The sequence below is a fragment of the Nannospalax galili genome, unplaced genomic scaffold, assembly GCF_000622305.1.
Source record: "Nannospalax galili isolate Female #2095 unplaced genomic scaffold, S.galili_v1.0 scaffold685, whole genome shotgun sequence".
Classification (NCBI taxonomy): Eukaryota; Metazoa; Chordata; class Mammalia; order Rodentia; family Spalacidae; genus Nannospalax; species Nannospalax galili.
This window is the reverse complement of record NW_008353482.1, coordinates 2,483,301-2,507,790: the sequence shown is the minus strand read 5'-3', so window position 1 is coordinate 2,507,790 and position 24,490 is coordinate 2,483,301. Positions and strand designations below refer to the sequence as shown.

The 24,490-nt window shown below is 47.1% G+C and overlaps 1 protein-coding gene across 1 annotated transcript in view; it reads left to right on the top strand.

Moving 5' to 3' along the window:
- The window catches only part of Klf13 (Kruppel like factor 13), a 51,729-nt gene that overhangs the window by 23,165 nt on the left and 4,074 nt on the right, over positions 1-24,490 (top strand). The gene's annotated exons all lie outside the window — the stretch shown is intronic.

The following is a 24,490-nucleotide window of genomic DNA, read 5'->3' as shown; positions in this document are numbered from 1 at the left end:
TGTCAGTGGGACATTGAGCACCCTGGACCCAGGGATTCTAGACAGAGTCCTCAGAGGCCAGGGAGAGAAAGGAGAGGCAGAACAGGCCTTCTGAGGCACAGGGCTTCTAAGAAGATGGCTGCTCTCTACACATTAGGCCCATGTTCTGTGCCTGAGTAGAATAAGAATAGCCCTCTTGGGCTGGGCGTGGTGGCGCATGCCTTTAATCCCAGGGGCAGAGGCAGGCGGATCTCTGTGTTATTTTGATATATCACAGTGAAAGATTTATCGTCCTCTTTTTTTTTTTTTTTTTTTTTTTTTTTTTAAAAAAAAAAAAAAAAAAAAAAAAAAAAAAAAAAAAAAAAGAATAGCCCTCTTGCCAGACAGGAGGGCATCTGTGAGTAGATCTCAGTGAGGGTCTCGGGAGGAAGAAGGCGTACCTCTAGGGAAGGATATTTGTCTTAGGTTCTATCTCCCCTGGATGCTTAAAATTTAGAAGGAATTACATGTTCCCCACCATGGTTTTGACTAAAGGACAGGAGTCCAAAGGTTGGTTTCTCTAAACTTGTTCCGCCCACCAAGTTCTGGGAAAGCATTTCAGTGTATAACATGGCCTGGGGTTCAACTTCTGGATTTTTCCTTGGTAGAACCTGCGACCTGCACAGGGACTAGTTTTGTCTAGCCTCCACGCCTTGAGGGATACCAGGGCTGCTCAGGTCTAGGGTCAGCCCTCTAAGAGAGCCTTAGGTAGTCCAGGCTAGCAGAGAAAGTCAAGTCCACTGAGCTCTTGAGATGTTCCCACAGCTCAGCCAAAGCCCAGGTCTGGCAACTGCTACCCAGGGTCCTTGTGGGGTACAGGAGTTTTGCATTACTCTCCTGTGAAAACATGGTGCTGATAGCTATCCAGGGTCCTTGTGGGGTGCAGCAGTTTTTCATAGCTGTCCTGTGAGAACATGGTGCTGATAGCAAGAGACACTAGAAGGGGGCCTCCGGTGGACTATGGATGTCCAAGTTGAGAAGGCCCCCTGTCCCCGGAATGACTCACTTTGCAAGAATACCCAATTTCACCATCCCTCTACTGGTGGCAGATTCCAAATTGAATCAGGTCCTGAAAAGCCTGAGTTGAGTTTTGACAGTTGAGGCTCACTGCTGGCTCTGGAATGGACTGAGGTATGTGCTGGTGGTGGTGCTGCTTATAAGAAGTTGCCTCAGTGAAACACTGGCTTGAATGTCTTATATCTGCTTAAAGTTCTGATGGTAAAAGTTGAACTTTTTCATTAAAATGATTTAGGAAACAAAGCTTTCAAGGAAAGAATTGGGGGAAACCAAGAGCTTTAATCCTTCACCACCGTTATTTTTTGCTATTGCCATGTTAAGGATGCTAGAAATTGAACTCAGGGCCTTAGCATACTTGGCAAGTGCTCTGCCATTGAGCTACAGTCCCCAGCCTCACAGTTTTTCCAACTTTTAATATTCTATCAGGATTGCACCCCCAAGGTATACTAACTGGTTTTTAGTCTGGTATGTGTTGTATGTGTGTGTCTGTGTCTGTCTAGAGAATCCTTAGAGTCCGTATCCTCATTACTTTCATTGTGAATTCCTCGGAGCCAGCTGAGGAATACTCCTTTCAGGGGTCAGTTGCCTTGTAGAAAGGCAGAATGAGCCTGATGCTTAGCAGCAAGGCCTGAGGCCCCCATGACCGACATCTTAGCAGAGTAGTTGTTTTTATTAGATGTTGAAAGGGTTAGTTTATGACAAGCAAGGCTCATACCCACCCTTCACCCAGGAGTTGTAGCCATTTTTCAGAGGCATGGGTTCTTCTGACCTACAAAGTGAAATGTTTGTAGTCTAGCCTTGATGACAAGGTCCTAAAATCTTACAGTCCAGCGAAGGTGTCTTACAGCAGAGGCAACCTGGGGCTGGCCACATGTGCCTGCAGCAGGCTGTACCCACACTTTCAGTACTTTTTCTCAGCCACAGTGCCTTCTGGGGTAGGGGTCTCTACGTGTTGTAAGGGACTGGGCAGTGAGCACTGCATCCCTGGGCACTCAACATCCTAGCTTCTGTTTGGAATGCACAGACTTAGTAGCCACAGTAAGAAAGCCCACCTGGCCTAAGTGTGGGTTGGACACAGGCCTGGTTCCTACCTTCTTGCATGGGCCACAAGGCCAGCAGGCAGCCTCAGTAAATGCTGAGATTAACAGTTATGTGGCATGTCACTTGGTATTACTCAGACTCTTGGCCTGGGTACTGCAGTCAGGACCACCCTGTCCCTATCTTGTACCCTCAGGACATACATGCCTTGGGAGAAAGGAGAAATACCGCCCCCCCCCACACCTCTTTTCACTTGTTTCTCTTTTTAATCAGAAACCAGGCTGCTTCCAAGTAGAGTACACTCAGAGTCTCACACCCAGGGAGGGCCTCTAGATGCTTCCCTCTGAGGCTACTGGAGCACCATCCTCAGGGCTGGGGCTTCCACTTAGCTCAAGCACTTCCAGGCTCCTGGAGTGGGCCACATAGTTGTTAATCTCAGCAGTTACTGAGGCTACCTGCTGGGCTGTGATATGCCCGCTGGCTGATTGATTATTTCAACATTTGCCATCTAATAAAAATAAAAAGCTGTATTAAATCTTGGTGCATTGCATGGCCAACCTAAGCTCCTTAAGGAATGAGGGGAGAAAAGACATAATTTCTAAATACCCAGTGGTGGACATCACCAGATAAAAACGCAGGGCGCTGGGCCGTAGGTCCTCTGGGTAGCCACTAGGTGCTCTTGTTGGGAAGGGACTCACTCCAGTGGGGAACAGGACAAGGCCAGACAGCCCTCCCTGCCTGTCTGCAGCTGGTTTGGGCTGCAGGCTCTGCTGGCACCTCTTCTGAGCCTGTGGCTTGCTCAGACTCTGGGTGGGCCTTCAAGAGGAGGGGCTGCAGAGGGTGGTGACAGGGATGCAGAGCCCTGCCAGCCAACTGGGCTCAAAGTGGCAGCAAGCCTCCTGGTACCACTCTCAGACTCTTTGGGCTTGATTTCTTGGTCTTTCACCAAGAGAGTTTTAGTGGGTCATGTTAAAAGGAAAATGGCCAGCAGGACTAGAGCAGAGACTTGTCACCCTGATTATAGGATGTAGTTACTATAGGCTTTTCCATCTTTGGTGCTGGCCACCTAGGCAAGAAAGTCTCAACTCATGCTAGGTGAGCCTGTCCCAAGTTCTGTGTAACCAATGGTGTAGGTGCCCCTGAATGTATCTGCAGGGATATAGATGACCTTCTTGCAAAGTGGTGTGTGTGTGTGGGGGGTAATCTTAAATTAGGCCCTTAGTCTGCCATCAGGCCTGGCCCACCTGGGGCCAACCTCAGCAGGCCTAGTCCCAGCAGGGCTTGGGCAGCTTCCAGATCTGTTTTCGTTTTCAATTCCCTTTATTGCTAAACCACCTCGGGGCCACAGAGAACAAACTGTTGTCCTCAGCTGACCTCAGATTCCTGGCCTCAATTGTTTGCAGTTTGCTAACTTTAGCTTCTGATCATTTCCACCCTTATCCTCCCCCCAAAGGGAGACACAGACCAAGAATAGCTGCTGAGAAGGGGGGTTGCAAGGGTTGTGGCTAGAGTTCCCACAGAGAGCTATCAAGCAGTATGTGGGGGACTGCTCCTGCTGCCAGGCCAGGGAGGAGGGGTGCTCGGTAGGCACAGGGCCCTGTCCTCATAGGCACTCACAGGTCTTAGCACAAGGGGACGCCTCTTTACATTTATTTCTCTTTTAAATCGAAACCGGGCTGCTGCCAGGAAAATGGTACACCCCCACAGCCCTGCCTCACCCCTGGGAATTGCTGACTACAGCACCCAAGTTATAGTGTGGGTCAGATGTGGCACTTGGCTCCAACCAGGTCTGGGAGACGCCTCCAGATGGAGGGCCCAAGTTTCTCCACTGTCCTCCCAGTGCAGCCCTGGTACTGTACCACTTTGCCCTCCCAGCCATCAGAGCACCACACCCCCCTGGAGGGACTGTGGTATTGCTGTCGGGTTCAAGGCTTCAAGTCTACAGGTTTGGAGCTGTGCAGGGAGGGGAAGCAGGCAATGAAGCAGCTGACCCAACCCCAAAACCCTGGAGCAGGCCTTTGAGGAGAGAAATGTCCAGCGAGGGAGGAAGTTCAGCCAGTGGGCTGGGCCTGCACTGTGGGATTGCTAAACTTCTGTGGTGGAGGCACCATGAAGAGAGAAGCATGCAGGCAGACCCACACCCCCAGCCCCCACCTTACCTATAGTTTGGTTGTCTCAGCTCTACCCTCTTCCCTGTCACTTCATCCCTTCCTCCCTGTGGTTTTGAAGGAAATCTTGAACACCATATCACTTTACCCATAAATATTTATAAGTAAATAGTGCCAGGTATTTTTTAAATGAAAGACCAGTATGTCTAATTCTGATGCTAACTGCAGCATGGAGACATCCAAAGCCTGATCCCCCACTTGCCTGAGGCTGGAGCCACCTTGAAAGATGAGGAATTAGGGTGAGGCTCAGTGGTAGAGTGCATGATTTGTTTCCATACATGGGTCCCTAGGTTCCTAGACCTCAGCACTGGAAAAAAGGAAAACTAATAAATGTAAGGCCCCATCACACCGACCTGCAGTCTCAAGTTGTAACTAGCTGTAAGTAAAAAGGACACTCTCCCACCAGTGCTGCGCTGTCCAGACGTTTCTGAAGCCAAGAGCAGCAGAAAACAAAGAGTATATGAAGTGGGCACAGGCAGCAGGGAGAGGCCTGGTGCCCAGGATGTTTTCCTTAGGATGGTCCTTCACCTCTCCCAGAGTAGGGGAAGTGTTTTACCTGCTCACACCTTGGGGAATCAACAGAGCCAAGTCTCTTCTGGGGCTTTATGAAGAGAATAATTCAAGGAAAAGCTGAGCTGCTGAGAATGTTTTGCAGTTTGTTTGTTGTTTTTTTTTTAATGAAAGTGGCACATTTGGTAATCCATATAGGTTAAGGACCAAGTGTTCTGCACATTTTAGGTTTCCCACCACTGATCCCTCTCCTTTAGGGAGCACTGCCAGCTTCCTTGGCCATTTCCTTTGGAGTTTGCTTTCCTAAAGACCACCTTGTAGGGCCTATCTCTTGACTTCTCATGGTGGCAGATGAAAATGTGGCTTCACCTGGTCCATAGGCACCTTTGCTACTCTTGTGGCAAAAGGATCCTTCAGTAGGTGACTGAACGCTGGTTGCAGGGGACTCATGCATCATATGCCCTTCTTTTTCCTCAGACAGTCTAGTTGCCCTGGTGGCGTGGTTTTCTCTACGCTGTTGGCTCTCCTGGCCCTATGAACCTGCTGGGTATGGTCTATACAGTGTGGCCCCTGAGACTTGACTGCCCCCACATTCTGCATCTCAGTGGAGCATGCTCCCTGCCGCTGCTTGGAAGGGGTGGAGGAGACTTACAGAATGGGAAAAGTCTCCATTCTAGTCTCCAACTTGATTTGTGTTTGGCTGGTGTCAGATCAGGCTGGGAAGGTTTTCTTAAGAGGCTGTCAAAGCCATGCTGTTCTGACATTGTTAAGGCTGGATTCTTTCTGCAGCTGCCTGTGTCTGCCATGCACGGCTCCTCTGTGGAACTTTCTGCAGGGCTGAGAGATACAAACATATAGAGGTATCTCCTCTTTCCTGTGTTGGCCCCACTCTCTGGCATCTGCAAAGTATCCTTGTACACTGTCCTCATAGTCTGGACCACCTGAGTCAGGAGAGGGAGCCCAGTGTCCCACATCAGAACTATCGGGCTAACCTTTATATTTTCTTCACCCTCCTTATCCGTTTGTCATCCTTGCTGTTTGCAGGTTTCTTAATGTTCCCTTCCAACCCTGCTGCTGAGGTTTCCATTTCTGTCCCGTTTTTCCTCTATTGTACCATTACTCTCTCCCAGGCTTCTGGGGCTTCCTGTTCTTCCTCTTCCTGCTTCTGCCAAGCCCTGCTCTGTCTCAGAGGATAGCCTTATCTCTGAGGAGTCTAGCAGTAGCTCTGGAAGTTTGCATCCTCTTACATTAGGCTTCTCCCATCACCCTTTTCCTGCTCACCCGCTGGTCCTCTGATCTGCAGGGATTGATCCTTCATCTCATCTCTGGTGTCTGATGATACTGTTTTGAGAGTGGTGGTCTATTGGGCCATTTCCTTCAGGGCTTTCCCCCCAGAAAGGAGTCTTCTGCCCAGCCTGGGTGTGTGGGTGAGAGTGGCTCCAGCATTCAGCATCAGCTGGGTGTGAGTGGCAGAATCTGGCATGTGGCTGCTCCCTGAGCTCTATTGCAGTCTCCACACCCTGATCCATAAGGATCTCTGTTCAAACCTTCCATCAGCCAGCTTCTGCTCCAGCAGGTGTGGGAAGCTCAGGGGAAAGACCCCAAGTTTGTACTGCCTCTATATGTTCAGGTATCTTCCTTTCTTCCCACACCTGCCAGAGGCTCCTGAGCCCTTTGGAGGGGATGTATATGGTGTAGGGTAAGGAGAGTCCCTTCTCCACCTCCTTTCTTGTTGCCATGCTTCCAGCTTCTAAATGGTTATCCCTGTCCCTTCCCTTTAGCTTTGTTTGTTCCTTTTATGTCAGTGGAAGTCTGGGACCTGAAGGTGGTCAGTGTCTGCAACTGATCCTCCATCTTTACCTAGAGTTCCTGTTTGGCTCTATGCCTAGCCTAGGAGGTCTAGGGAAAGTTGAGAACCAAACAGCAGATGATGAACAGAGGGAATGCCCCCTTTTTGTATTAATTAATTAATTTAGGAGGGCATGCCATGACATGTGTGGAGGTCATGCAGTAGCTTTCCCTTTCCACCATGTGAATTCTGGGGATTGAATTCAGTTGTCAGGCTTGGTGGCAAGCATCCTTACCTAGCTGAGCCTTCTCAACCAGCTGGGATGTTCCTTTGTCAGCAGCCAGCATCCTCCTTTTGTCATTGTTCAGCAGCATTAGCCAGGGCTACAGTCTGAGCCATATTCAGATGCTCCAAAGGCAGTTCACCAAAGGATCATCATAAGGAAAGGAGAGGGTCCAGGCCTAAGGGCCTGGGCTTCCTTTTCTCTGGTTCTAAGTTCTGCATGGACAGTCGGGGGCTGATATAACAACTGCAGGAGGCTGCCAGAGGCCCTGGCTCATTCCCTCTCTGTTCAGTCTTTTTAACATGCAGATCTGGCTAGTGTCACTCCATGTGTGTGTGGTAACCACCTGTTCCCACAGCGTTGGTAGCACTGGATGGAATACAATCCAGACATGAAAAATGAAGGGAATGTAACCAGTGGTTTCCTGCAGAGTTGGTTGGCCTAAAGCAGGTCACAAAACCAATCCTAGTTGCAAGGGGATCTGGAAGAAAGCATCTTAATCTTCCCTGGGCATGCTGCACCAATTCAAAGTCACTTTCTTTGAAGAATGGCTGCTGAGCCTGTAGATAGTCTACAGATGCTACATTGTTGGGTGGCTCTGTGCAGTTGTCTTCCAGGTGGAAAATCACTGATCAGGAAGTGTCTGGTTGGCAAAAGTGATTACTGTGTTCCCAACATATTTGAGGATCCTGAGAAATTTCTCCATCTTTACCTTCTTCCATCCATGAGTCTGGTTTAACCATTTACACTATCTAAGCAGTATTGGCTTGTCACTTAGAAGTAAAGCCATTGTCATAGTGATCACAAAAGGTAAGAGCATTAGTTGTATGCAGTTTGCTAACTGGACTATAATTATGTCTCCCTGGGTTCTTCCTGGTATCTAAAACTTTACTTGTTTTTCATGACCTTGACAGTTATTCAAAAATTTATTCTTTGACAATTTCATACATGTATACAACATATCATGATTAATTATCCATCCCAACTTGCCTCTCTCACTCCTCCATACCCCCTTAACATTCACCCACTGGGGTGTGGACAGACGACCAGCGGCCACACTCCCAAAGAAACATTACTCCCCCTCTCCCAAAAGCCATCTTCTGTCAATAGCTCCTCAAGTAGGGGTAGAACTTTAAGAGTCCCTCCCCTACCCATGATTGATTGGCTTAATCTTGTGTAGGTAATCATAGCTGCTCTATATTCATGAGTGTGATAGTTTTGAAGAATACTGGCTATGATGTTTAATCATTTTTGGTTTTCCTGAGACAGGGTCTCTCTGTAGCTTCAGCTGGCTTGGAACTCGTTATGTAGACCAGGCTTACCTCTATCAGAGATCTACCTGCCTTTGATTTCTGAGTGCTGGGATTAAAGGAGTGCATACCATCATGCTTGGCTCACGATGTTTAATCTTAAGTGTCAACCTGACTGTTTAATCTTAAAAGTGTCAACCTGACTGGATTTAGAATCACCCAGAAATCACACCTCTGGGTATGAGGTTTAACTCAGGAGGGGAAGACCCACATTGAGTGTGGATGGTACCATCCCATGAGCTGAGGTCCAAGACTAAATAAAAAGGGGGAACGGAGAAAGCAGACAAGCACCAGCATTCATCCCCCTCTGCTTCCTAACTCAGAATGCAGTATGTCCAGCAGCCCCATGTTCCTGCCACCATGCCCTCCTGCCATGATGGACTGTTTCCCCTCAAACTCTGAACCAAAATAAACCCTTTCTTCCTTAGACTGCTTTTGTCAAGTATTTTGTAGACTGTTCCTCAATCTGTGGTGGCCTGATGTCTCTCTTATGGTTGAACTGAGTTTGTGGCTTTGGGGAAAAAAAAAATCACAGAGAAGAGCCCTTTTCTCCATTTCACGACCATGGGCTTACAGTACATGTGAACTTAGTGCTGCTTATGTTGTATGTCCCCGCTTTGGCCAGGGACTCTTTCAGGCCAGTTTCTATGTTCTTTTGACATGCCCTTTCATTTTGACTTTTTGTCTGTTTCCTGCCTTTCTGGAATGACATGATGCTTGGGCTCATATTGTACTTTTCCTGCCCCAGCTCTCAAATCAAATCCAAAAAGCCCTGTTTCCTTTCACCGAGAATGGTATCAGAATCCAGGATCTGGGTGTGCTCCTTGTGACTAGGGTGTGGCTGCTTCTAGGCTACTCTGTGGATTGATCTGGGAAACTCTGTGTGTGTGCGCCCTTTATACATTGTCTAACACATAAATGAAATACCTGATTTCTCTGTGTCCCTCCATTTGTACACTAAGCTAAGCATGAATCCACATCCAGGTGTCAGCATGGGGGCCAGCCCATGAGACTACCCCTTGATTACCGACCTACACCCCACCCTTTAGCAGTACCCGTTTGTTCATCACTGGTGCACATAGGAGGTGGGTATAGAATTGCTATACAAGCTCGGCTGAGATGGAAATGCAGGTCCTTTAGCCTACACTTTTAGAGTTTCCAGTCAAAACACTGTTCCCAGTTACCTTGGTCAGCTGCTGTCCCCACCCTCCACAAAGGCATGTGACTCACTCTTGTCTCAGTCTGAGTTCCAGCCTGGGATTCCCCCAACTTCCTGGTTGGTGTTTATTTGTGTACACTGAAGTGCTTTGTTTGTGAGTGCAGTTGATATTTGATTTTTTTTTTTTTTCCGGAGCTAGAGATGAAAACCAGGTAAACAAATACTCTACTACTGAGCTACATTCTCAGCCTTCCTCCTCCACTGCCCTAACTATGTTGTCTAGGCTGTTCTTTCATCCCTGAGCTTAAGGGATTCTCTAGCCTTACCCAGCTGGGTCCCTCCGGCTGGGGCTGCAGAGCTGGACCAACGTGCTTTGCCACTGTGCTGGGTCATTTCTATGAAAACTGACAAATTCAGTCTTTTATCTACAACCTCAGTTCCAGGCAGGACAATTCCATTACTCTAGAAATTGCCCTGTGCATCCCCTTTATAATAGTCAACTAGTTGAGACCACCCTATCCCTGATATAGTTTCTGTCTGTACATTTGCATTTTGCAGAATGCCATATGAATAGTCACGTGGAGTATAGCCTTTTATGTCTAACTTCTTTAACTTAAAAAAATGAATTCATAATTTATCAGTTTTGCTATATGAGTCAGTAGCTTCTTTTTAAATCATTGAACTAATATTCTCTCGTATCAAGATTTGTTCTGGGCAAGGTAGTGTATACCTTTAATCCCAGCACTCAGGAGGCAGAGGCAGGCAGATCTCTGTGAGATAAGAGGCCAGGCTGGTGCACATAGTTTCAGGCCGGCTGGGGCTACAGGGAGACCCTGTCTCAAAAAGACAAACAAAAAAAATTTCTTCATCCATGAGGCTGGCGAGATGGCTCAGAGGTTAAGAGTACTAGCAGCTCTTGCAGAAGACCTGGGTTCAGTTCCTAGCACCCACATGGCAGCACACATCCATCCATAACTTCAGTTCCAGGGGATCTAAAGCCCCGTTCTGGTAGCCATGGGCATTGCACATACGTGGATCACCTGTATACATGCAGACAAAACATCATACACGTACAATGAAAAATAAAAATTTTTAAAAAGTGTTCATCTGCAGAAAGTGCTTGCATCCAGTTCTGATGATTATGCATTAACATTTATGTACAGACTTTACCATGAAGCTAAGTTTTCAGTTCACTTGGGGAAGGCCTGGGAGTGGGATTTGGGAGTTGTTTTTAGGCAGTGCAAGTTCATGAGAAAACGATGAACTGCCTTCCAAAATGGCTGCTTTGCACACGTTCCTTAAAAGCGGAATTCAAGTCCAAGTTCAGCATTTAGTGTTGGCAGCTTTGGGTCTACCCACCGCCATACCTGTGTAGTGTACTCTCATTTTCATTGCATTTCTAAAGGTTGGGTGATGCTGAGCACCTCTTCCATGGCTATCTGTCATCTGATAGTCCTCTTCCAAGGCACATTCAGATATTTCATTCATTTTTAATTTGAGCTCTTAGTGTTGACTTCAGAGTTCTTTTTTTTTTTTAAGATTTTGTTTTATGTGTATGAGTGTATTGCATCCATGTAAGTGCACCCGTGTCATGCAATACCCATGGAGGTCAGAAGAAGGTGTCGGATCCCGTGAAACTGGAGTTATGGTTGTTAGCCGCCCTGTGGGTTCTGGGAATTGAACCCAGGTTCTCTGTTGGAGCAGCCAGGGCTTGTAACCGCTGAGCAACCTCTCCAGCCCCAACTTCAGAGTTCTTTATATATGCTGATCGCCTACAAGTCGCCTTTTCTTAAGGTCAGCCTCAAGTGAAGAACATTGTCATCTAATAAATAAACTCAGTTTCCTGTCTTTCCTTGATATCTCTAAAACTCTGAAACAAGTGGGTGGTACATCGGTCCCGGGCTCTCAGCAGCTGTCAGAGCTCAGTGTTGGTGTTCAGAAGTCACCGTGGGATATCCAAAGAGGCTTTTGATGCTGGCTGCTGAAGCAGGAGCTGGCATTCAGTTCAGGAAGGCAAAGGGAGGAAAGAAATGGAAATGTCTGCTGTTTTGGTTTGGCCTACCCCATCATGACTTGATCACCTGGAGAACACCTTTAGTTTTCTGAGACAGAGTCTCACTGTAGCCCTAGCTGGTCTGGAATTTGTGTAGACCAAGCAGGCCTCGATCTCTAGATATCTGTTTGGAAAAGACCTTTAATGTAAGATTTTGACTTCCAGAAACTTCTAGACATATTCCTTGCATATACCTCCAGCAGTAACACTTGGCTCCTGTGTGTAGGAGGAGGGCAGACCTTGTCTGTGGTGGTTCCTAGCCTCTTTGCAGAAACCACTGGTATTTTATTATTACTGTTTTATAGGGTACCTTAGAAACGGAAACTTTCAAATGTGTTTTGTAACCCTTAGCAAAAGGAGAGAAAACACCTTCATGAAATTCCTGGCATGTGGTCCTTTTGACCTTCCCAGGCAAGTGTACGAAAATGTGCAAATAAATGCTACTTCCTGTCAGAGGCTGGTTCTATGGAAGCAGCTCCAGTTGTGAGCTGGAGATTGGGTGCCTTTGTGTGTGTGTGTGTGTGTGTGTGTGTGTGTGTACGTACACATAGTCAACTTTGTGTAGAGTGTTGTTGCATTCTTTCTGACTGACTGAATCAGTTCAGTTGAAAATAGAAATATTCCAGAAACATACACCCCTTCTTCCCAAGAGAACTCCATGTTTCCTTCCTGTGATTATGGCTCCACAGAACCATGCATCCAAACAGGTTCAGAGGTTTGGTCTATTATGTTGTAACTGCCCTGTCTAGGCCTTCCAAGAACATTAGAGAGAAAGGTGGGCAGTTTCATGTGCTTACCTACCGCACCCATCTAACTCTTCCCCAGATGAAAGAAGCCTGGTTCCAGTGACCTTGTAAACACTACCAGTGAGTGCTGAGCTTCCGCCTTGCTAGTCCCCCAAGGTCTTGCTAGAGAAGGGAAGGGCTTAGGACAGGATCCCTGCTTCCACCATCCCTCCTTTGGCACCAGCAGACACAAATGGCCGAGTCGTGGAACCCTTTGCAAAGGTCTAGAGGGAAGGGTCTTCCTAACCCTGGACAATGCAGAGTGTGGCACTTACCTTTCTTCCTGACAGTCCCTGAGCTCCCTTGGGATTCTGCTCTAGACAAGAAGAGCAAAGGGCATAGGCAATAAGGTGGAAGACCAAATGGATTCAAGAAGGAAGGGTCTGCATAGAAAGGCGGTGAGCGTGGGACAGGACAGGCTGCCTTTGTCACCTTAGATGGCCTCCTGAACAGAATTCCCAAGCTCTTGAGCAGCTTCAGGCAGGGCTGAGGAACTATGGCTCCTGGGCCTCTGCCAGGAAAGCCTGTTCTCACAGTAGGCCTTTGAACACAGTGCTTTGCCCAGAAGATGCTGGGTATAAATTGCTACAACCAGAGGCACCCACTGGGTCATTGGACCTGGGATCCTGTAGGAGAGGCCTTGTGAGCTTTCCTGGCTGGCCTCAGGGGTGTGGAACAAGAATCCCTATCACAGAGGTTCTAGAAAAGACAGATCAGTGTTCACAGATCCTTCAACCCCAAGATCTCAGGCCCGTGGTAAAAATGACAATTCCAATGTATTCACTTTGTAGAGTCAGGTCTGAATAGATTGTTTTGTTTCCTGCTGGCAGGCAACTTCATGATGGACATCTTCTGTGTCAGGTTTAGAGCAGAGGCATTGACTATCAGGATGCCCCCCCCTTCATTCCTCTGCTTGGAGTGGGTACCTGGTTAGCAGGTGTACAACTCTCCTCACAGGTGGGATCTGCCGGAAATAAAAGAGATGCTGGCCTCTCCTGCAGGGACATCTTGCAGGCTTAACTGTGAAATCAAAAATTGGCCAAATGCTACAACCTCTGACTCTTAAGGAAGCTACTACATGCCCCCCCTCTCCCCCATAGAGGGTGGGACCTGCCTAGGCGCCTTACAGCCTCACTTGGCTGAACCCCTCCTACTGGTGGGTCACATGGCACTGACATCCACTGTTTTTCCACTCTTATCTGGGATACAAGGGTTCAGGCGGACAATAGGCTGTCACAGTTCCTATGGTACTGTTGAGGATGGCTGTACAAATTCCTTTCTAGACAAAATACAGGCTTTGAGGCCCAGCCCTGAAGGGTGTGTGACCAATGAGGTCCGTCACTTGACTCCTCATCTGAGACAGGTCCCACACTGCTGCCTTCAGGTCTCAGTCAGCCGAACTGGTGCAGTGCAAAGGTGAAGCAGCACACTTGGAGTGTGTGCACAGCTGACCTGCTACCGATAGCTCCTACCATTGGGTTGGGGGTCTCTGGGGCCAGCAAGGTGCAAGTCCCTTCTAGCCAGGCCCATCTAGGCAGCACCCTGGGAGAGGAGGTAGAGCAGAAATGGAGATCTGGGAGGGGAGTCACAGGAAGAAGAAGGAAGCACATTGGTTGCCAAAGAGACAAGAGAAGGACCCTCTTATCTTTGCTCACAAGAGTCCTGGTATGCAGGGTAGGGCTGCTAGTAGTGCAGCTGGCAGATTCCACTATGCCACACCCTGTGTACACGCTTCCCCCCGCCCCCCGAATTGGTGCCATTGAAGAGGGTTATTTTTAAGCACAGATGTGGCCCCCCCCCCCAAGGTTGACAGAGGACTTGTCTGTGTCAGGCAGTAGTGGCCTTCTGGGTATCTCCGTGGACCTGGTTAAGTGACTGATAATGACTGGTGTTGACCCAGCCTGCCAGAGGAAGAACTTGGAGGGTCTTCCACATCGTGCCTGCTGCCTCTGCCCTCCTTCCTTGCCTCTTACTCTTTTTGGTTTAAGAGTAAACCCTTCCCAGAAGTCATGCTGTTTTCCTGGTGCCTATACCTATCTAGCTGCTACAGAGAGACCAAGTCTCCTGCCTTGATGTTGGGGGTGGTCTGTGTTATGACTGGTTGGACCTGGCCTCTAGGCTGTTAGGGGACAGTCATGAAGGGTATAAGCAATAGTTTTATGCCAGTAGCTGGGAGGAGCCTCTAACACAGTCACAGCTGTGGGCTCTGCCTCTGTTTACATTCTTTGTTGAGTATTTGTCACCTGTCCTCTTTTAGCCTTTTAAGCCTGACCTGTTCTGAACTGCCTGTCAAAGACTTTATCAGGGAGTGCCCTTCAGTAGAACAATTTGCTGGGTAACCCAAGGTCCCTAAAGCCTGAGGACATCTCCTCTAAGGGAGAATTGGACCTTGTTGCTATTTGGGGTTACTAGTAATGACTAGCATCTTTTAAAAATTATTTTATATGATGTGGGTGTGAGTGCCAGTGCCTGAATGCTGCAGCTCACATATGGAGATAAGAAGTGTTTTGAAAGTCCATTCTCTCCTTCCACCAGGGGTTCCTGGGATCCGGTTCAGTTCAACAGCCTTGCACAGCAGGTGTTTTTACCTAATAAGCTGTCTTGGTGGCCCCATGACTTGAATTTTCTAGTTGACCATGGATTGTTTTACTTTCTCATTCAGTGTTTTGAGCAGGTAATAGATTTGTGTTTCAGAAGCTCAAGGTTTAAGTAGTTTTGTGACCTTCTTTGTCCTCTATCTGCTCAGGTGATCCTGTTCCTACTTCTGCATAGACAGATAGGTATACGCTTGCACGTTACTGTTTGTCCCAATGTTTCATCATTTTGTTCTGGATTTGGCTTTTCTCACTAGGCAGTAAGATTTGGCAACCTGTCCATATCAGTTCATAAAGAACACCAACTCATTCGTGTTATTCTGTGATATGGGTGTTCCATTAACTTATTTAAACACCCATTGAAGAACCTGGGTTATGTCTGGCTTCTGCTATGCCTGTCAGTCAAGTGTTTATCCCATTTTAAGTGTGCAGGTGTGTTTGTAGGCTAGGATCCTAAAACTTTGAGGGTCAAAGGGTATGCACATTTGGAATTTTCTTTTAAATATAGTGCTGGGGATTAAACCAAACCCATGCACATGCTAGGTGGGAACTGTACCACTGAGATCAGTCCCAGTCATGTACATAACTTTGATAAGTATTGCAAATCATCCTGTATGAAGTTTTTGCAAAATGGCTGAGGCTTTGTGGCTTGACCATCTAGTGGGTAGAAAGCTGTATTTCAGTGGAGTCCTTTGCCTTGAAAATGTTTAACTGGTATAGAAAAGTTGCTTATTTATAGAGGACCATGTGATATATTGCTATATTTAGACTTTATCCTGATGCATTGTGTGAAGTATGGTTCTAAATTTTACAGATGTTATCTAATTGTCTTAATACTGTTTTGCCCCCATTCCCCCAGGGTATGAGATATTCTTTAGCCTAAACCAGTTGCCACTCTGTTTGTCTAGCTCTGGCTTTCCTGCTTCACTCCAGTGACTAGTAACTAGCTGCCACAACAATATGCTGAGTATCCAGTCATCTCTCCCCAGCTCCAAACACTGTTCTTCCTTCACAGAGTTTTCCTGATTTTGTTTATTTTTCCATACAAATTTCAGAAACAAGTTATCCCATACCAAATTGAAACAACAAAAATGCCAACTTTAAGACCTATCCCTGCATCCACTACAGACATTGTCAAGACATATGGGGCCAAGGTAGATTCTGAGGTTGAGTGGCAGTCTCCCTCCTACATTCTGATGGATCATGTGTATGTCAGTATAGTATTTGATCAGCTAGCTACACTGTTATTCCCAGAGTGCCCTGGGTGGGGCCAGAGCAGCTTCTGTACCTAGCAGCCTCCTCCTATTGTCCCATCTGCCACCAGCCTGCTCAGGCACATACCCCCCTGGGGCCCCTTGGCCCACAGGTGATAAAAGACATATCTCACAAGCACTACTGTGCAGCAGGCCCCTGTCCTGCAGGAGTTCTTCCCTGCTGCTGACCTGGGTCCTATTTGTGACTCTGGCTCTGCTACTAGACAGCTCTCCTAGGATAGATGTCCCTCATCTGTGCCATGGGTTGGGGAGACTGGTGATCTGCATGCAGCCCCATGTGATTTAGTAAATCATTAGCATTTGTAAAAACTAAGAGAGCAGCCAAATGATACCCTTAAAGAATTAGGGAAGTCCACCCACCACACAAGAGACAGTCCTTTCTGGCAGGATGAGGCTGTGTATCTGAGTTTTCTTGGAGGCCTATAGTTGATCAGCATGAGTATTTATTTAGCTGTCTGCTGAGTACCTACCCCATTACAGGAGAGCAAACAGGCCTCCCTGGAGTGATGAACAAGGGATTCTTGAGCTAGAAGTGGCCCCAAGCCAGTGACCACAGATCAAAGCTATCTACTAGATGAATGACAGGCCACTCTGGTGTGGAGTAGCCAGGCCTAGGAGCCTGGGAGGTCGATGTTCTCTGTGGAAATCTCCCTATACCTCCTAGAAGGCTGTTCTGGGTTACCCCTCCCCACCCCAACCCCTACCCTACCACACTGGATTTCTTGTGCCTCCACAAGGCTTTTCATGTGATCTAGGGTGCTCCCTGAAGCTGATGGATTCATCTGCCTTTGCAGGACCCCTGGTCAGAGGGCTTTCACCCCCAGGCCCATCCCTTCCTCTTCCACAGAAGAGAGCAAAAGTAGGTTTCCAGGAAGATGCTGAGGTTTAGGCAGTAAACCTGAGCCAAGATCAAACAGGAGGCTTCTCTGCTCCTACCCCCCCCCCAACCCCCCTTCCCACCCCTCCCCTCATCGTCATCCCCCCTCCCCCACTGGGGAAATAGAAAAAATTTAAAACATAGGCTCCCAAGAAACCCACAGAAAGTAGTGCAGTTGTGGTTTGTGCAAGCAGCAGCTGTTGGAGCCCGGGAGGCATTGCTCACCTGGTGGGGTGGGGGTTGGGGCAGTTGGGCCTAGTTGGCTGGGTCATGCTGTGTAATTGGTAGAGTACCCTTTGCACTGAAGGATGGAGCAGCAGTAGGTTCCCGCCTGGCCCGAATCTGAGCTCGGGATCTGAACTGGAACACACACCCCAAAGCCAGCAGCACTTGTGTGCTCCCGATGCGGGATGGTGGCGCCCAGCCCTAGCAAGGGGTTTGGCGGGAGGAGAGCCTCTGCACAGTGGTTCCCCTCCTCCTAGCCGGCCTCTGCTGGGAACACGCTGTTCCCGCCCAGGCCTGCGGCTTGGGCTAGAGCGTGTGGGACACCGTGTTCCCTGATAAGATGAGGCAATCGTGCTCAGCCAGCACTGCTCGCTGCTTGCGGTGGCCTCGCGGCGGCGCCAGGGAACGTTTATGTAACCTTGGCCCTGTGCGTCAAGCACCCATGGCCAGCCCCAGCACCCACAGAACACCGCACCCCCTCGCCGCCAGTGCAGCCCCGCAGCCCTGCACGATCCTTTAACGCCCCTGCACCCTGCGCGCTCCTCTGCTCCCGTAATCCCTCCTGGCTTTCACTTGGCCAGTAGCTTCTGGCCCTTATGCCCTTTCCCTCACCCTGTGACCCCAACAACAGCCCAGCCTTCTCCCAGCTCCAAACTGTGGCTGGGCTTCCTGCAAGTCTCCTTTCTCCTCCTACTTGGTCTACCCTGTTCCAGCTCCTCAAAGCCAGCCCCTCAGCCCCCTTTCTCTCACCTAGTTCTTCCTTCACAAAACTTTATCCCCATTTTACCCCGTGCTTCCAGCCCCCTCCCTCAGGCACACATGCACTTGCATTGGGCATTCAGAGCTCTGTCCCTGGTACCTTTTGGCTTCTGGGATGGGGTCTCCTGGGATCTGGGTAGCTTTCCACATCTGGTGGCCCTTCCTGAGAGGGTCAGTGCCCTCCTTTCTAAGGTAGACTGCACCCTTCTCATTGGGAGGGCTGAAGCAGGATTTGAGCCCAGCAGGGGGTATGCTGGGGCTATTAGCCCAAAAAGCTTCCTTTGCTGTGGTGGGAGGAGGGATCACCAGCTGTTTTCAACCGCCTGGCTGCCCCACCTTCATTTTCCTGTGTGTTCTGTGCTCTTTTCTTTCAGCTCAGCCACTCCACCCTGAGGTGGGTTTCTAGAACAGCACTTTCTGGGGTCCCCAAAGGCCTCTTGTTGACCCTTTCAGGGGACCATGATATCAAATTATTATCTGCCTTTGTTCTCCACAAAGAGTACGGTAGAATATTACAGAGGCTATGTGATTATGTGATGACCTCAGTCCTCTGGGCAACTACTAGAATGTGTGCTTAGGTTTAAGGTGTCCCATCCCTGCCCCCCCCCAAGTACAATAAATGTCAATGGCTGTAATCCCACATAAGTAGAAGCTCTTCAGAGAGCTCACTGAAAATACAAGTGGATAAGCCTTGAAGTTAAGAGTTTTCTGTTCCCCCAGTATCCATCCACCCAGCCATTATAGGTGCTGGTGCTTGTCAGTCTCCTTGGCACACTTGGAATGTCACCACTGGGGACAGGGTACCAGAACAGGGCTGCTCCACATAAGCTTGAACCTGTAATTTCTGTCTGTAAATCCACTTACTGGAAAAGGGCTGATGGAGGAATAGAGAGCAGATGGAAGGCAGTGTCTGTCTAGGTGGGGACCATGTCCCGAGAGCCCTGCCTTGAGCATGTATTCAGTGAAAGTGTTGAGAGACTAGTGCCAGATGCCAAGAGCTGGTGCTGACTGGGTGCAGAGCATCCCTCCTTCCTCCCCAGGATGCCTCGCACCAGTAGCCCATCTCCTAGATGCTGCCCCTCTCTACAGCCCTGATATCACATGGCTCATTTGTAAATAGCACCCATCTCATATGTTTGACAGGAATGCAAAAGACCCCCAAAAGAACAAGAGCCTAGGGTTATTAGGAAGCAAGGTGAATCTGAATTCAGTTGATTCTGCCCCAACCCCAAGCCCCACTCTCACCCCCACCCAAGTCTGAGAAGACCCAGTGGATGGAGGTAACAGATATGAACAATAATGTTAGCTAGCTTGGCAGGAGTGAACATTTTGAACATGCCTAGCCCAGTGGGTTGTACACATCCTGTGGCACCACCATGTGGACCCTACCATGAGAACAAGACAGCACATTCATTTCCTGTGGCTGCTATAACACATAACTACAAACTGGGTGGGTTGAAAACAGAAATTTACTTTCAAAGTTCCTGAAACCAGAAGTCTGAGAGCAGGATGTTGGCAGGATTGGTTCCTCCTGAGGTTCCCGGGAAGAGCCTGCTCCTTGCTTCCCTCCTGCTTCCAGTGGTAGAGCTGGCAATCCAGAGCTTGTAGATGGGTCACTCCATTCTCTTAGCTCCATCTCCGTTTGTCTCCCCTTCAGGAACTTGTGACTTCATTTCAAGGTTTTTATATTATTTATATCTACAAAGACCTTTTTCCAAATTGGGGCACATCACTGGTTCTGTGGGTTAGGGACTTAGGAGTATCTTTTCACTGCTCACCCTGATGCAGGCAATAAGGAGCATGTCTGGGACTGCTTTAATGCCAGATCTTCCCAAGCTATCAGTGATGAATGTGCCTTGTGAGTCTCTAAGAGTGGAATTAACATGTGACATTTCTCACTCTTTTGTGGACAAGATTTTCCACCCCCACCCCCTGTTGGAACCAATTAGCAATTTATTCAGCATGGGCATTTCTTTGAACATGGCTTTGGAAATGTTGGGCTAGATATTTAAAGAATTCTATTGAAACATCCCTTTTTTTTTTTTTTTTTTTTTTGTAACTAGGGGGAGAGCATTTGCCTGCCATGGCACATGTATAGAGGTCAGAGGACAACTTTCAGGAGTCAGGTTCTTTCCCGCCACCATGTAAGTCTTAATCTGATTCTTAGACTTGGTGGCAGGCACCTTTATTTACCTACTGAGCCATCTCTGGAAGGCCCTTAACATTACCTCCCCCTCCCCCAATTCTTTTAGATAGGGTTTCCCTGTACCCTGAGCTCCAACTGGCCTCCATCTCACAGAGATCCTCTTGGGTCTGCCTCCAGAGTGCTGGGATTAAAGGCATGTGTCATCACACCTAGCTCTTAATATTATTTTTAAAAAGACGCAAAACACAGAAAAGGTTACCAGCAAAAGCATGTTCAATTCAGTCCATTCCCCAGAATCTAACACTTCTTTTCCTGATTTTAGTTATGGGCTAATATAATCTTATCTGTCCTTAATTAATCAAGTTTAGTCTTTTTGTGCAGTTAAATTTAAGAATTTACCTTACTGCTACCCTTACTCCCACCTCTTCCTCCTGAATTGGTGAATACATAATTATTATAAATCCACTATGTATCTTTCCAACTTTCCCTAAACCCACATTTTGTGGTGGGGCTATGGGCTTTACCTGTAACACTGATTCTGAACAGTGTTGAAATCTAGCACTAGGTTTGTGTGACTCTCACTGTAAAGTTTGAGTCCTTGTGCTGGGGGCCTGTGCTGGGATTATATTTCCTTCTGCTATTTCATGGGATTGTTGAGAAGGACAAATTATGTAATATACGAAAAGCACCTAGAACCTTATAACTCTTTGCTGGTTGCACCTAGCCATCTGGCATGTTTGTTAGCTTGCTTTTAATTTCATCAATGTGTCTTAATCTACAAATTTTTTTGTATTTCCTAGAGTTTCCAGTCAACCTTTTTTTCTTTTTTTTTTCTGGTCTTTTTGAGACAGGGTCTCCCTGTAGCCCCAGCTGTCCCGGAACTCACTATGTAGACCAGGCTGGCCTTGAACTCACAGAGATCTGCCTGCCTCTGCCTCCCGAGTGCTGGGATTAAAGGCGTGTGCCACCATGCCTGGCTTCCAGTCACCTTTTTTAATTTTTCATTGATTTTGTGTGTGTGTGTGTGTGTGTGTGTATTTCATAGAGAACATCCCAAATAATCTCTATCTTTATACCTGCATCCCAAATGACACCCTCCCAAAGCCCTCCCCCCCTCCACTGGAGCCCATATACTCCTTCATCCCTGTTATTGTCCACTGTGTTGTCAGTGCCCTCAGCCATTCCCCAGTGCAAGTCCATCCACTGAGTCTAGTCAGCCTATCTAGAGTCCCTTGTTTTAGGACTTGTTTAGGAGATCAGCTCTTCCTCATCTATCAGCAAGTAGTTGCCAACATTCCTTTAGATAAGATTGGGGTCTGCTGTTCATTTTCCCAATTCTATGCTGGGCTAATATCTGGGAGTCTCTTGGGCCACCCTGGCCAACAACTCAAAGGAAGGTATCTCTTGTATGGCATTGTTTCTTGTTATGTAGCCTTTAGCTATACACGTGGACTCTTTGTATACTGATCACTTTAATCTTTAGTGTTATACTTTACTTTTGGGTGTTTAAGGCCATACAGTTGGCCCAAATAACCAATTTATTTTTACTCTTAAAGTCATTTGAGGTGTTCTTCAGGGGTTACATGGGCTTTGGAGGAGCCCCTGGCTCCTTTCTTTAACCAGTTCCATCTATGTGAAGATATGTCAAAGGTCCTGCTCAACCATGGTTGGCTTCACTTGGAAGCATGGAGGAAATGATTCCTCTGTGTTGACCCTCCTGTTTGTAGACTGGATACTGGTTCAAGTCCATCTGGTAGAGTCTCCATGGCCTCCCAGAACAAGAGGACAGGTGACCCACCACAATTACAGGACATTTTGAGAGATGCTCCATAGTCCCCTGAAACTTAGTCTACCTTGGAGGGAAGGAGCAAAAACTGTCCTTTAAGTATCTCTGAGCAGATTAGTATAGGCCTCAAAGTATGGCTATTAAACATCCAAGAAAGTTAGTTCTACCAGTCTGGTACTTTTAATTACCATGTGCTATGTAGATAAACCTTGGGCAAAAACCAAATGCTCTAAACCTTGATTAGACATATATTTTATTGCTTGAACTAGTTGTGTGTATAATTTGTCAGTAGGTTGTTGGACTAATATGGTTCTCTCTTTTTTTAAAACTAGCTAGGCATTATCTCTCTCACTGTTTAACCCTTCCACCATGGTTTCCCCATTTAAAGTGCCCCTGTTTTTCCCATTTCTCCCTTAATAATACCCTTCTATGGTCCCACCTTCTCTTGAGCTCCTTCTTTCCCTTTATCCCCAAGGTTCCTTGTATAACCCTCCCTCTCCTCTCCCATTTAAATAACCCCATTTTTATCCATATCTCCCTTAGTAACACCTGCTTCCTACTGTTCTTCTCTCCCAGATTCCTCTTTCCCTGGTTCCTTTTCATTATCTTGCTTCCTACAGTTTTGTCTGAATACATACTCATAAGGATTTGGTGCTAGGATCCACATATGAGGGAAAACATACATTGTTTTTCTGAGTCCGTGTTACTTATTGTAACAGTTTCTAGTTTCATCCATTTACCTGCAAATTTCATGATTTTATCTTTTATCTTCCCAGATTCCTCTTTCCCTGGTTCCTTTTCATTATCTTGCTTCCTACAGTTTTGTCTGAATACATACTCATAAGGATTTGGTGCTAGGATCCACATATGAGGGAAAACATACATTGTTTTTCTGAGTCCGTGTTACTTATTGTAACAGTTTCTAGTTTCATCCATTTACCTGCAAATTTCATGATTTTATCTTTTATCTTTCTCTACTGCTGAGTAGAACTCCATCATATTAAAAAAAAAAAAAAAGAAATGTCTCAGCTGGACATGGTGTTGCATACCTTTAATCCTAGCATTCAGGAAGCAGAGGCAGGCAGATCTCTGTGAGATCCAGGCCAGGCTGGTCTACATAGGGAGTTCTAGGCCATCTAGGGCTACATGGAGATCGTGTCTGAAAAAAGAAAAGCCGGGCATGGTGGTGCACACCTGTAGTCCCAGCACTCGGGAGGCAGAGGCAGAGGCAGGCAGATGAGTTCAAGGACAGCTGGGGCTACAGGGAGACCCTAGGAAGGAAGGAAGGAAGGAAGGAAGGAAGGAAGGAAGGAAGGAAGGAAGGAAGGAAGGAAGGAAGGAAGGAAGGAAGGAAGGAAGGAAGGAAGGAAGGAAGGAAGGAAGGAAGGAAGGAAGGAAGGAAGGAAGGAAGGAAGGAAGGAAGGAAGGAAGGAAGAGAGGAAGAGAGATCTCTCTCTATCTGTGTCCTAAAGTATCCAGCAATCTTGATTATGTTCTTTGCTCAGAATTAATTTCCTGGGATTATCCCACTGTGAGCCCTGGTACTCTGCCCCAGTCACTTCCTCAGGCCTCTGCCCTGCCCTTATCTTCATGTCCCTCATCGTTCACTTGTATGCTTGGTTTCTTGGTTTTCTCTCAGTTTTGCTGGAGTATATGAGATGTAAGCCTGTTCCCCTGCAATCCAGCATTCAGTGTGGCTTAGAAACATGTCTTCCCCAGCCTTGTTCCCATGTAGATTGGGTGGTGTTAGTTTCTCCTGTTCTACTCCATTGTGTTGAGCTGTACTTACTGTTGTGATTTTGCTGAAATTCTCCTCCCAATGACAACTTTTCCACTCATACCCTACCTACCTCAGCCCAGTTTTCCCATTGTACTCTCCTGTTACTCTTTGTACCCCTCTCTATATACACGATTTGACAAATGCTGCCTTATTTTTCCTTTAACAATTTCCTGTATTTTGTTTTCTATTTTCTCAGTCAGTACCTCCTGTTAGATATTATTAGCCCCTTGCATTGATTCGTCGGGCTTTCAATTTTTTTAGCCCCCACTACCTGTTAACTGTCATCCGGTTTGGGAAATAGTGGCTACCTGGGTTTTTTTTCTTAATCATATATTTTTTTAAATTTGAGAATTTCATATATACTGTTTATTATGATCATCTCATCTCCATCCTCACTTACCCCCTTCAGCTCCCTCCCAACTTCATATCCTTGTTTTATTTTAATATCCCACTGTGTCCAATTAGTACTGCATGGATGTATATGTGCAGGGGTATAGGGTCATCCGCTGGAGTATGGGCAAGTACTGGTGGTCACACCCCCAGGCTACTTGGTTTTGATGGTCAGCTCCTGATATCTTTCCCACAAAGAGGAAAATTAATAAAGAAGACAAGTAGACCACACATGGTCCTTGGCTTCAGCAGCACTAGGAGACAGAACACTGTGACGTTCACTTATTTTCTCAACTGTTTTTTGGTTCTGTCTTCTGGGATATTTCTTTGAGCATATTTCTAGCTTTTTGTGAAATTTTTATTTAGGCAACAATATTTTCAATTTCTAAGTGCTATTTTTTGTTCTCTGAACTTCCTTTTTATGGCATCCTGTTTGCTTTGTGCATCAAATTGTGCCTCAGATTCCTCTGAGAGTAGTAATGAGGATTTTAGGTTAACATTCTCCTATTTCCTGACTTCACAATTTTTC